The 13,454-nt window shown below is 33.0% G+C and overlaps 1 long non-coding RNA gene across 1 annotated transcript in view; it reads left to right on the top strand.

The window, feature by feature from the left end:
• The first annotated feature begins 1,932 nt into the window (after positions 1-1,932).
• Positions 1,933-13,454, top strand: part of LOC144376874 (uncharacterized) — a 256,260-nt gene continuing 244,738 nt past the window's right edge. The window contains exon 1 of the long non-coding RNA XR_013437246.1: positions 1,933-2,066. This is a non-coding gene — a long non-coding RNA (uncharacterized LOC144376874). The remainder of the gene's footprint in view (positions 2,067-13,454) is intronic.

The raw sequence follows: 13,454 nt of genomic DNA, 5'->3' as shown, positions 1-13,454 counted from the left end.
CCCTTCCACATGAATCCTGTTTCAGCCACATTTTCCTTCTTTCATGACCTCAAATACAGTAGTTTCTGTTCTTCACTGTAATGTTTTGGAATTTCTCCCCCTTCATTTTTTCTCAGAGCTGGTTTTTCTCAGCCATCCAAGTCTGGATTTAAATATCACCCAGTGGCAAGATAGTCCCAGGCCTCTCTACATAATTTTGGACCATGCTGAGTCCTGTAGCCTTACCTCAGTTATTTTCTATCACTGTATTTTTTTCTCTTCATGGCACTTATCACAATTTGAAACTACTTTTTTTGTTTGCTTATTTTTTTAATCATTATTCTGCCACACTAGATTGTGCGTTCTAAGGGGACTATACCATATGTTTTGTTCATTGGTAATCACCCAGTATCCTGAGCAGTGCCAGGCAGAGAGTAGAGCAACAATGGGGCAATTGATGGAAAAAAATGATTCTAATATAAGACATGGAAGAGATAAAATACTGAAAGTGAAGGTCAGGGATAGTTTTTTCATGCTAACTCTGCAGAAGAACAAAATGAATGATTTTCTCCAAAAATAGGAATTTCTAAAAATAATTCAAGAAGGAAGAAATTTAAATATTCATGAAACAAATTCAGAATATTGTTGAAGAACTGATGCTGAAGAAGATACCAGGTTCAGAATATTTTAAGTGTTCCAGGTGCAGTGATGCCTGTAATCCTGGTGGCTCAGGAGACAGAGGCAGGCAGATTGAGGGTTCAAAGCTACCTTCATCAACTCAGCGAGGCCCTAAGGAACTTAGTGAGACCCTGTATCAAAATAAAAAATAAAAATGAGTTGGGGATGTTGCTCAGTGGTTAAGTGCTGCTGGGTTCAATCCCTGGTACCAAAAAAAAAAAAAAAAAAAAAAATGAAGGGTAATTTCTCCAAACCTTCAAGAGAAAAAGCAATTTCCATATTATTTAAAACATTATTGAGCATAGTAGAAGATGACTTGATCCCACATTTATTTTATGAATTGCAAATATAGCCAGTTCATGTAAGAATGAAGAGTTAAAAGTTCTAAATAAATAATAGAAATTCAAATATAGACCATATTAAAACAATATACTATAAACATTTTATTAAGCTTAGAAAAAGATAGACTGAAGCCCAATTCATTTTCTGAATTGCAAAAATAGCTATATTTCTTAAGAATAAAAATTTAATGATCAAAATGAATAATATTAATACAAATATAACACATTAAAATACTGGTATACTGTGAACATTGCCTTTTTCACAGACAGGCAAAAAAATTTTAAAAGTAGAGGATTTATTAAAACAATTCATCATATTAAAAGATCAAGAAAATGGAAAAATTATGTGATTATCTCAGTTAATGCCAAAAAGGCATTTGGAGGAATTCATTGTCGATATATGAAGAAAACTTTTTGTGAGGTAGGAATAGTAGGATATATTTTTATTATGAAGAAAACTATTCTAAACTCCAAGCAAATATTTTTAAAATTAAAGAATGTAGAATAATATTTCAGAGCACATTTTACCTCCGTTAAGTTTCAATTTCCTTGTCTATAAAATGGAAATAAGTAATGGAATCTACTTTATAGAGTTGTGGAGAAGATTATACCATATAATTTTTATAAATAGCTTTTCACAGGACATGGCAATAAAATTAGTTTGTTTCTCCCCTTTATTGCTAAAATGTTAAGGATAGTCTTATTTTGAATGATAAATATGCAGGTTATGACAACTTTAAATGAAAGGAAAAGACTGAAGCAAGATAGTCAAAAGAAATTGTGATATTGGACATTGGGATGTGAAAGTCCAAAGGAATGAAGCAAAGGAGGAAATGTGGATTTAGAGACTTTCCCTAGGCTCAGCATTTCAGGAACTCATACACCCTTGGAAATGCTGATACCAGTGGACTAGAGGAAAATAGCTGCCTGAGAGTTACTCCAGACAGCCCAAAGGACAGAATCTGTCTGGCTTACCTGACGAAGCTGAAATAACTCCTCACCTGACCACAAAATCATGTTGCCTGTACCTGGAGACCTTGCTGATGGTAATTGGGTTACGGTTTGAGGGTATGTTGTGTCATTTCGGTGCTTTAAAATTTAATACTCCGTCAGATTCAGTTTCCTAGGGAAGATGTTTTTTGATACACTAGAAAGCTGGGAAACGCAAAGACCACTGGGATACCTAATAATGTAAGGACGAGATTGGTTTCCATTCTAAAATCCTTAGGTGTGAGCCTGACTTAGGGAATGTTGAGTTGGGGGTGGCAAAGTATTGATACCCTTATGAACAAATATTAATATATATTTATTGCTGTTTAATTTGCCTCAGAATATCTAGTGAATGAAATAATGTAAGAAAAGAGAATCTGTAAGAATACTAGAAATATAATTATTTTAAAATTGTAGGATTGTTTGTTTAGAAAAACAAAAAGACTGTAAAGGCCCAAAAATTAATGATAGAATTGGAGTATAATAAGGAGACTTCTCACAAAACACATACACATAAATTCACATAGTTCTTAAAAATCAGCAATAACTGTCTAGAAAATAAAAAAGGAAAATTTTACTCAGAATAAAAACATGATTTTAAACTTAAAACAAAATCTTGAAAAACCTATCTAAACTTATACAAAACATTCAGTGAGAGACAAAAGAAGAATTAAACAGTTATCTATACTATTCTCAGATAAAACAAATCAATATTTAGAGAAGTTAGAGTCCCCCAAATTCATCATATATTAAGTACTGAAAGATTGCACTGCATTTTTAGTTTGCTTGATGGAATGGTTTTGAAGTTATCAAATCCAACCTGCTACAGATACAGATATAGATATGGATAGAATAAGGGGAATAATATTTGTATGACCAAATACTAAAATGAGTGATAAATCTACAACAATAAAAACAGTGTAAAACATTATTGAGCATAGTAGAAGATGACTTGATCCCATATTTATTTTATGAATATATTACAGATAAGTCTAAGAAACAATAAAAATCTAGAAGTAGACCCAAATATATATTAATAATTGAATAAAAAGAGATTACATCAAGAATTATGCTGAAAATTTTGGCTAATTAGTAAGGAAAACAAAAAATCAAGCCATACCTTATATTATATAGTGAAATAACATTTCAATTTTAGACCATCTATACATTTAAATATAAAAATTATAAATTAATATGTATCTGAAAGACATGGAAATAGTTTCTAAACTTAAAACAAGTCTTTATATTTTTATATAAATTATATATTTTATATAAAATTAAATCATAAAAGACTGGTGCATTTGAATCTGTGATGGAAATTTTCTTCACCAAAATTCACTATAAACAAAGTACAAGGACCTGGCATAACTTTTCCCCAGAGAGACATCTATCTATTAAGGTGATTAAAGTTAGCAAAGGCAATTACTCAGAGTCTCTAGAGATGGATCAGAGGGCTTACCTACTATACAATGAGGGACATTTATTCAACGGGATCTAAGGAGTCTTCCATGAGGATGTGGCATTTAATCTAGGGTTTGTTTCTATCCCTTCACAATTGTGTGCTCCAGGAAAACTATTCCAGCAGTCTAAGCAGTTGAATGGCAGATCCCATTTTCTCAGCTTCCTTGAGTAGATTATTCCTGATGGATATGGCAGTTTGTAAACATTGGCAAATGCCATTTTCCAAAGCCCTGTGCTGTAGAAGACTATGTGAATAGGAACCAGCTATACCATTTCCGTATTCCCAACTCCTGCTAGGAAGAGAATATCTGGGTGAGGAAGCTGCTGAAGAACGCAGGCTCCTGATTCTGCACAGCTCTGTCAAAAAGAGCTATTCTGGTGGGCTTGATAACAAAGTGTCAGATCCCATCTTTACCAACATCCTGGGGCAGAAAATCTATTCTGGTTAGATTCAGCAGCTGGTGAAGTTTGAATATTATGTGCTCCCTTATTCTGGGCTGCAGAAAGTCCATTCTAGGAAGCAGCAACAACTAAGTTGCAGAGATCCACCCCCACCGTATCACCCCAAACCCTATTCTCATACTCACACACAATTCCTCCTCCATAGTGAGAATTCAGATACAGCAGCCACTGAGTTCAGCATCCTTTCTCGAATCCTGTGTTAGAATTAAGTTTCTGTTCAAAAAAGAGGTAGGGTCTGAAAAAGCCTATAAGACTAATAGTGCCCTTTCTCTGCTAAAGACTTCAAAGACTATGGAACAATTTATATATCAAGGTATTGTTGAAAATAATAGTTAATAATGAAATATCACAGCTTGGTGTGAAAAAAATAAAGGCAGATCTGGAAGAAGCTTAATAAGGAGATCAGTGAAAAAGAAAGTCAAAGACACTCTTGATAAAATTATATTTATACCTTGTAGTAATGAAGACTGGGTACATGCCTAAGACTGTCAACACTGAAGAGCAATAAGAACGAGAACTACTAAGCTACTAAGCTTTGGTGATATGAAAATGATTTGAGTTTCCCCCAGGGTTCACTGTGTTTGAAGGTTTGGTCTGTAAGGTGGCGCTGTTGGGAAGTTGTAGGACTTTAGGAAGGTGTGCTCTAATGGTAAGTCCTTAGGCCATTGTGGAAAAACTCATGGAAGTAGTTCTCATAGGACTCCATGGTAGTTCTTTAGAGAGCACTATTATACAATATTAAATTTGGACCCACTTAGCTCTGTTTCCTGACTCAAGGTGTACTCCAACATGCACATCCACCATTGCCATGCACCATTCTCCAACAAGTTCTCATCAGAACTAACAGAAGCAGGAGCCATGCCCTTGAACCTCAAAAAGTAAAAGCTAAATTTCCTTCTCTTCATAAGTGTCCTGTTTAAGGTATTTTATTATAGTGATGAAGAGTTGACTTACACAAAGTCCTTGCCTACAGGGAAAACTCATTCACTTCCTAAACCATGAAAGCAATCTCTCAGCCACATATAGACCCAAGAGTAAAAGGTGAAAACCTCACTGGCAAAGGGCATTTATGGGGATCTCTGATCACTTAGAGGCAACATTGTAAACATTGTAGAAGACTATGTGAATAGGAACATTGCAAATCCCATGCTCCATAGCTCTGTGTTGTAGAAGCTACACGGGTGAGTGACGACTGTCCCCATTCACTCATTCCCAGCTCATGCTTTGTAGAGAATATCTAGGTGACCATTTAGGGTTCAAACCCTTGGACTCATAAGAAGTTAGACCAAAAGATTAAAATCAGAAAAGAATATATTTTTAGCAGGAACATCAGAGGCTGCATTATTTGGGAGAGATAGACTTTATTGAATTAGTTCAGCCTAAACATTCAATGAATAGTAAAGGAAGATACAGACATCAAGAAAAGCCTTGGCTAAGTTGGAGGAGAGGGATAATCTGTATCCAAAGTAGCTGTAATGTCTATATTATCAAAATTGTTCAGCTTTTAAAAATAGCCAAAATATGAGACATCCAAAGAATTAGGAAAGCATGAAAAATATACTCAGCAGAAAAATGCAGCCAGTAGAAACTGCCATTTAAGAAAGCCTAGATATTGGGATTAGCAGACAGAAATTTAAGACAGCTATTATTAATAAGTTCTAAAAACTAAAATAAACTCTAGTTAAAAATTAAAGGAAGTTATAGTATCTCATAAAATAAAGAACGTAAATATAAATATAGATTTAAATGTAAATATAGATTTAAAATATCTATATAACTTTGTATTTAAAATAATTTCATATAATAATATATATTTTTAAAAATTATAATTAACAAATTATGTATGCACATACATACACATACATATACATAGTTATGAACCAAATGGAAATCCTGGAATTAGAAAATGCAATAACTGAAGAATTTTACTTCAAGGACTTAGCCATGTATTTAAGCTGGTAGAAGAATCAACAAGCTTGAGAATAGATAGGTAGCGTATAATTTGAATCACAGAGAGAAGCAAAGAATGAAAAAAAAATGAGCAGAGCCTCAGAGAACTGAGACACCATGAAGTGCAACATAATATACACAGTGGCAATGGTAGAAAGAAAGGAAAAAGAGATGGTTCAGGAAAAGTGTTTAAAGAAGTAATAGCTGACAACGTCCCCAATTTGATGAAAAACAATCTATACAGAAGATCTACATCTAGATTTAGTATAGTAAAAACGTTGCAAAATAAACAGAGAAAAACACAAAGATCAGCAAAAGGGATTCATTATGTAAAAGGGAATCACAGAAAGAAAAGCAGTTCACTTCTCTTAAAGAAGATGAAACCCTGAAACTAATAGGATGATATATTGAAAATACTGAAAAAAAAAAATCTCAGCCAATACTTTTTTACCCAACAAAACTATATTTCAATAAAGAAGCAGAAATAAAGATACACTCAGATATATAAAAACAGAGAATTTGTTGCTGGCAGATTTACCTTATAAGAAAAAAGTCCCTGAGGCTTTACCACATTAAGAAAATAATAAGCACTGATAAAGATAGTTAATTAATTGTAAAAGACAATATGATTCAATATTTCTACTTTTTTGCTTGATATAAAAGCAAGTTCATAAAACATGCATAATATTGTGTATTGGTCTGTAACTATGAAAATGTAATATATTTGACAATACCAACAAAAAAGGTGGTGTCAGCAAAGCTATATTGGAGCTGGTAAATTAAATTCATAGAAGTAAATTGAGAACCAGAAATGGTAAACAAGAAACTCCAATAATACACACTAGGTCACTTTCTCATATTTCATATCTTGAGTTTATATTTTATGTACTTGTAGATTTTCAGTTTTTGAACAATAAAGACATTCTATAAGCATAATATATTGTTGAGTTTGCAATAATATTACATAGAACAATAATAACATAAAATTAGAGGAGGAAATACAGCTATATTAAAGTTTCTGTTTCATTGAAATTGAGTTAGTATGAATCTAAAATGGATTCCTATAAAATATATATATTATAAACTAAGAGCAGTCACTAACTATATACAGTTTACAAATCACTGAAGGAATTAAAGTGATTTAAAAGTGATCAAACATAGCATTTGAAGAACAAACAAAAACGAGGAACTGTTTGGATAAAATAAAAAATATTTTAAAAAGAATTTATATTTAAAAGTACAGTGCACTTTTGAGCAGGGGTTGTAGCTCAGTGGTAGAGCACTTGCCTTGCATATGTGAAGCCCTGGGTTCAATCCTCAACACCACAACAAAAATAGATAAAAACAAAGATGTTATGTCCATCTACAACTAAAAATATTTATCTTAAAAAAATACAGTACACTTTTTATAGTAGAAAAAGGAGAAAAGGGTTAAAACAACCTATTTTGGTACAAGTGAAAACAATAGTGAGATGCCATTTTTCATATATGAAGTTGGAAAATTTAAAAAATATGTAATACTTATTGATAGAGAATGGAAAATGTGATCATTCACTGCAAATGAGAATTTAGGTTGATATAAGTATTTTGGATGCCAACCTGAAAACCCATCTTAGCTTATTAAAATGTTTATATATTTTGGTTATTAACTCTACTTTTACAATTTTTTTAGAAAACATTCAGAGATGCACAGAGTTATATATAGGTGAACAACCATCATTTATTATTAAAATAAATGCTTAACAAATTACTAATTGCTAGATAAGTTATGTTATATCCATGAACTAAAATAATATACATTTATTAAGTACATATTACAAAAGTATTTTAATTACATTTTATTATATAAAATATAAACTGAAAGTATCCCCATAGAAAAATATACTAAAATATTATGCCTCAAACATCTGTAGCTGTTAACTCTAGATCTTAGATATATATGGGTGGTTTTGAGTTTATATTTTATGTACTTGTAGATTTTTAGTTTTTGAACAATAATCATATATAATCTTATGTTATAATATACTCTCATTCATATTATTGCTCTCTTGGCATTCATCTTTTTGCTATGCTACAAGCTTGTCACCTTTGAACTACATGTTTTGAGGCAGTCTGCATCCATTTCCCTTTTTTTGTTTTAGATAGGTAAGTTGCTATGTTTTGAATCATTTGACTTCCTTATTTTGGTTTTAGGCCTGGTGAATTGCTGAGTTTAACCTTGGAGTCTTTCATGTAAATGAATACAATTTTGTTTTGGCAAATCAACCTAGGTAATTGTCTGGACCTAAATAAAGTCTTTAGTCAAAAGGTCCCTCCTTTCTCTTGCTCCCCCTTGGTGGTTGATTGACCATGTGTGTCCCAGACATCCCCCTCCTACCTCTCATTCATATTTTGAGACATGCTTCCCATTTCTGACCAGGAAACTGTAAATAATGAACATAATCTTTGCACCCTTCACTGTGCCCCAAGCCTAGTTTAAAGACCTTTTTAACAAAGAAGACTTACAATCAGAAAATTAATAAACATTGTTGTGAAAGATAAATAAAAATAAAAGATGGGGTATAATAAACTTTTAAAATGTATTAGAACTGTAAAAACTGTAATAAAAATACTAACTTTCCCCCCTAGCATCCAAAATAATTATTCTTACTGAATTTTCTTTTATCAATGTAAGAAAGCATAAAGAAGGAAAATAAAGTCAAGGAAAATCAATGTTGAAAGAAATAAAATTTATTTCAGCTTTTTCTCAGGGGATATTTTGTGATTATTGTGAGTGAGGGAATACACATAATTTATTTAGTAAGAAAAAACTTATGATATGAAAAATAGTATTCGAATCAGACAAAAACTTGCAATTATAACTGTTAAAGATGTATTTGTGTTTGCCCATTTGTTTGAGACATAACTGCAATAAAGAGAATATGCAGAAAGCCCAGGACAATGAAGTAAAATTCTTTACCTAAACCAGGGCTTATCAAACTCTAATGAAGATAGGCACGTCTGAGGAATGTTATAAAAAGTAGATTCTGATGCAATAATTCTGGAAGGCATTTGATGCTGCTCCCAGGTGATTCTTATTCTTCAGATCTGTGGACCATCCTCTGAGTAACCAAAACTATACAATTGAGCCTGGTATGATTAGTTCTTGCCAAATTGAGACTGAAATTTTAGGTTTTTAGTGTAGGAATAATGGTGAAATTATTATTTTTTCATTCAAATTTATTAAATTTAAAGTCTTACATAACAATATTCAGTCCTCTACATAATTGTTTTGTGAAAACATTGTTTGTTCATTTTTCTAAGTGACCAAAAAGGGTTTGTCCTTCTTATGTGTTATTATTAAAATAATAACAACAAATAAATCAATTGTTGGTAAGCAATTTTGATGTAGTCAAGTTGTCATTTTTTTAGTATTCTATGTGAAGGTAGCTTGTTCATCCCAAATGCTAAAATAAGTGAAACAATTAAAAGTTAGTTTGGTCCTGTTTCAATGGGTTAGGAATATTTACGTGGAAAGAATAAATAAATTCTTCATGAGAGTGCAAATTACTTTTCTGATGCCACCATGATCCTCTTATCAAGAGTGATTTATTTTCTTGGATTGTATTATCCAACTTTTTTTTCAAAGGAATAAATCATTTTCTTTTATTACTATGATAATATGCAGGCAACTGTGACCACTGTTGAATGCTCTCTCAGCCAAATCTTTTATACTGTGCCAATTAAGAAGATGGGGAACGTTGGCAGGTGGATTTAAATGTTGCATCTAAAGGTCAACACCTAACAACAGGACAGCATTTATATTGAAGTGGACTGTAGAGTCAGCACTGGGTTTGAGCCCAGTTGCTGTTGGGGGACTTAAATATACAGTCTTCCAAATGAGAGCAGGTGGTGTCAAAGGAGCTATACTAGTGTTCAAGATATATCTTAAAATAGCTTTAAGCTTCTCCATGACCTCATTTTGCCATACTTGCTTACGAGTATGTTTTTGGGTGGTGTTAATGTTCCAGTGTTAGCCATTATAATTTATGGACTGACATAGTATCATTAACACTGAGCATGGATTGTACTCAGTAGCCAAGGCATAACTTTTTCCCTTCCATGTTTCCTGCAGCTGGCCTGTGTTTTGTAACCAGGGCACCAACTCTGCAGCCAGTTGGTAACTTTAGAAGTTTGATTGGGTATGCAGTTGGCATCACACACATGGTTCATCAAGAATAATATTAGAATATACATGACAGTGTCAAGATTTCATCCAGAATTAGTTGTAGCACAAGTTGAAACCATATAACTAAACATAAAATAAGACTTGGTTTAAGAAAAACATTTTATGTAAGGTAAAATGTGACTGTTTAGCCTTCAAATAGGTGAGAAATTTAATGATTACTAAAATTAAATTTTTATTAAAAATCATGTTAAATGGTGTGTTTGTAAAGACTAATGATGTTATAAGATTTATAATGAAAAATGGTAACTCTTGACTTCTTCTTCCCTCATACCTACTTCCAGAAGCAACTATGTTTGATTCTTTTAGAGGCTTCTTCTGGTATTTTCTGTTATGACTTTGATCTGTGATATCCCTCAAAAATTCATGTATCCAACGCAATGCAGCAATGTCTGGAGGTGGGGCTTTTAGGAAAAAATTTCAATGAACTACTGGATGGTAACTGCAGGTTTGGTGGGGCATTGTTGGAGGAAGTAGGTCATCAGGAGCATGCCCTTGGGGACTATATCTTGTTCTTGGCCCCTCTCTTTTTCTTTGTTCTTACTAGATGCCATGAGCTTAGCAGCTTCCCTCTGCTACCCACTTCCACCATGATGTTCTGTCTTGCCTCAGGCCCAAGTAATGAAGCCAGCTGATCATGGAGTGCAACCATGAGCAAAAATAAATTTCTCCTCATTTTAGTTGTTTATGTTGGATATTGTGGTCATAGGATGAAAAGCTGATTAACATAGCTCCCGTATTTCTATACAACATAGTTTTACTTGTGGTTCTTGATTATTCAGTTTTAGAAATTATATATTAGAATTTATTATGAAAAATGAAGATTTAACTCTCTTAAACTCCTTGTTCCCCTTTCATGCTCTTTGTCATGATTTTTTGGAAATCAGTATTACATATTTTTTTCATTATTATAATTTGTTCTCAATTTAGGAGTAGTCATTCTTAATGAACATAATGAATATTTTTAAAGAAATGATAGTAATTTAGGTTAAGGGACTTAATGCCATTATGGATATTCCTTAATGCTACTGGAGAGACAGAGAAAGAGGAGGGTGGGGAAGGGAAGAGAGGAGAGGAGAGGAGAGAGGGAGGATATGAATAATACGGAACATAAAAGAAACAAGCTGCTTCCTGGGCTTGAATAGAACACAGCAATTAAAACATGTGCTCACAACGATGCAGTGGTGCTAGGGGTTGGGAAAATGGAGAAAATATGGGTTAATTAGTAAGAACACTGTGGAGGAGATTGTACAGGCTTTTGGGAGGAATTTTGAAAGCTTATAAAAGCATATTTTGGTTTCTACAGAGATTGGGGGCACAAGTGATATTTAGTGGGTCTAGTCCATGGTTTCAAGACATTGTATAATTTATGGCCAAACAAAATTTTGTCTGTATTTGCCCCACATGATTTTACAATGTCCTGCTTGAGCCACATCCCCAGCCCAATGTGGGGATGTGGCTCAATTCTTGTAAAAGGTACTTTCACATAGGTAAAAAAATTCATAAATATCTGAATTTAGAACCTGTCTGCCTTTTATATAAAAACTCTCAGTATTTCTAGCACTGTTGCATTATATGCTGAATATTCTTAGGAATTCAACTATCAGGATTGCCCTTTTTTTGTCTGGGCCTTTATTAAAACTTGGAACATTGGGCTGGGGATGTGGCTCAAGCGGTAGCGTACTCACCTGGCATGTGTGTGGCTCGGGTTCCATCCTCAGCACCACATACAAACAAAGATGTTGTGTCCGCCAAAAACTAAAAAAAATAAATAAATATTAAAATTCTCTCTCTCTCTCTTTAAAAAAATTTAAAAACAGACTTGGAACACTGTTTAGAAAGTCATATTCCCCTAAAACACAATTATTTGTGCTATTTGAGTTACATTATGTATCAATCTGCATTTATTGTGGCTATATTCATGTAGAGTATTCATTAAGATGCAGTACTCACTACTTTATCATATCTGTTAATGTAATGAGCAGCCATGTCTACATTGGAATATATTCCATTAAAAGTTGCTTTCCTTTTTTTTTTCATTATATTTCAGTTAAGATATATCAGGATCCTTGTGATTACATTGAGTCCATCTAGATAATTGAAGATAATCTCCCCAAGAACTTTAAAATAATAATATATTCCAAGTTCCTTTTGAGTGTGTAAGATATTACATTCACAGGTTACAGAGGTTAGAATGTGGATATTCCTATGGGACTATTATTTTGTTTACCACTTTATCTAAAAAATGAGACTGATTATTAAGAAGCGCTGTGTGCTTCATTGAGAGACAAATAAATACTGGATTCTATAGGCTCTGTGTCTCAGGCTGATAATTTCTGCTTCAGAAGAATTGTCTTTTGGGGAGAATTAAGGAGTTTTCAGATTCCTCTAAATGTCAGAATTCTTGGAGTCAGACAATTGCAAAGGAGATGGAGGAGGTGAGAAAGGTTCTCACCATTCAATATGTATGATTGTACTTTTTCAGCCTTTTTTCAGTGCAGGTTGCCATTCCCACCCTCAGTTGTGTCTGGAGTCCCCATGTTTTCTGTGACTAAAGTTTCCTAAAGTCCATTAAGGGTCTTCTCACTAGCAGAGAAGAAAAGAAGACTGGAAAATGGAGGTCTAATGGATGCTGAGGCAGGCTATCACCCACTCTGCTTTCAGAAATATCTGATGCCCAACCTTCAGATGTAATCAGAGTTCCTGAATTTCTCTGGGATTCTGCAGTATATATCTGGTTTTTAAAATTTATTATTATAACTATTAACAAGCTTCACTTTGAAATTTCTGTACATGCATATATAATGTTTTGATCATGTACACTGTCCCTTCTCTTACACTCATCTTTTCAAACTCTCGGACTCTTCTTCTTCTCAGACCCTAACAAACCTTCTTCTACTCTCAGATAATTTTTGTTTGTTTCCACATATGAGAGAAAACATGTAATAGTTGTTTTTCTGTGTCTGGATTATTTTGCTTAACATAATATCTTCTAGTTCCATTCATTTTTACTATAGATGACAAAAATTTTGGTGTGTATATATCATATTTTATTTTTCCATTCATCTATTGATGACAGCCTAGGCTGACATTGTATCTTGGTTATTGTGAATATTGTTGCAATAAACATGTACATGAAGGTACGTGTATGCATGTGATAACTTCATTTCCTTCAGAGATATATCCAGGAATGGTATATTTGGATCAAATGGTAGTTTTATTTTTAGTTTTTAGATCAGTTTTCATACTGTTTTTCATAGTGGTTGTACTAATTTACAATCCTATCGACAGTGTGTAAGGGTTTCGTTTTCTCTATAACCTCACCAACATTTGTTATTTTTTAAAATTTGTTTAGTAATAGCCATTTT

This window comes from Ictidomys tridecemlineatus, chromosome 4 (assembly GCF_052094955.1).
Source record: "Ictidomys tridecemlineatus isolate mIctTri1 chromosome 4, mIctTri1.hap1, whole genome shotgun sequence".
Taxonomy (NCBI): Eukaryota; Metazoa; Chordata; class Mammalia; order Rodentia; family Sciuridae; genus Ictidomys; species Ictidomys tridecemlineatus.
Note: the sequence above shows the minus strand (reverse complement) of the source record. Positions and strands in the feature narration are given on the sequence as shown.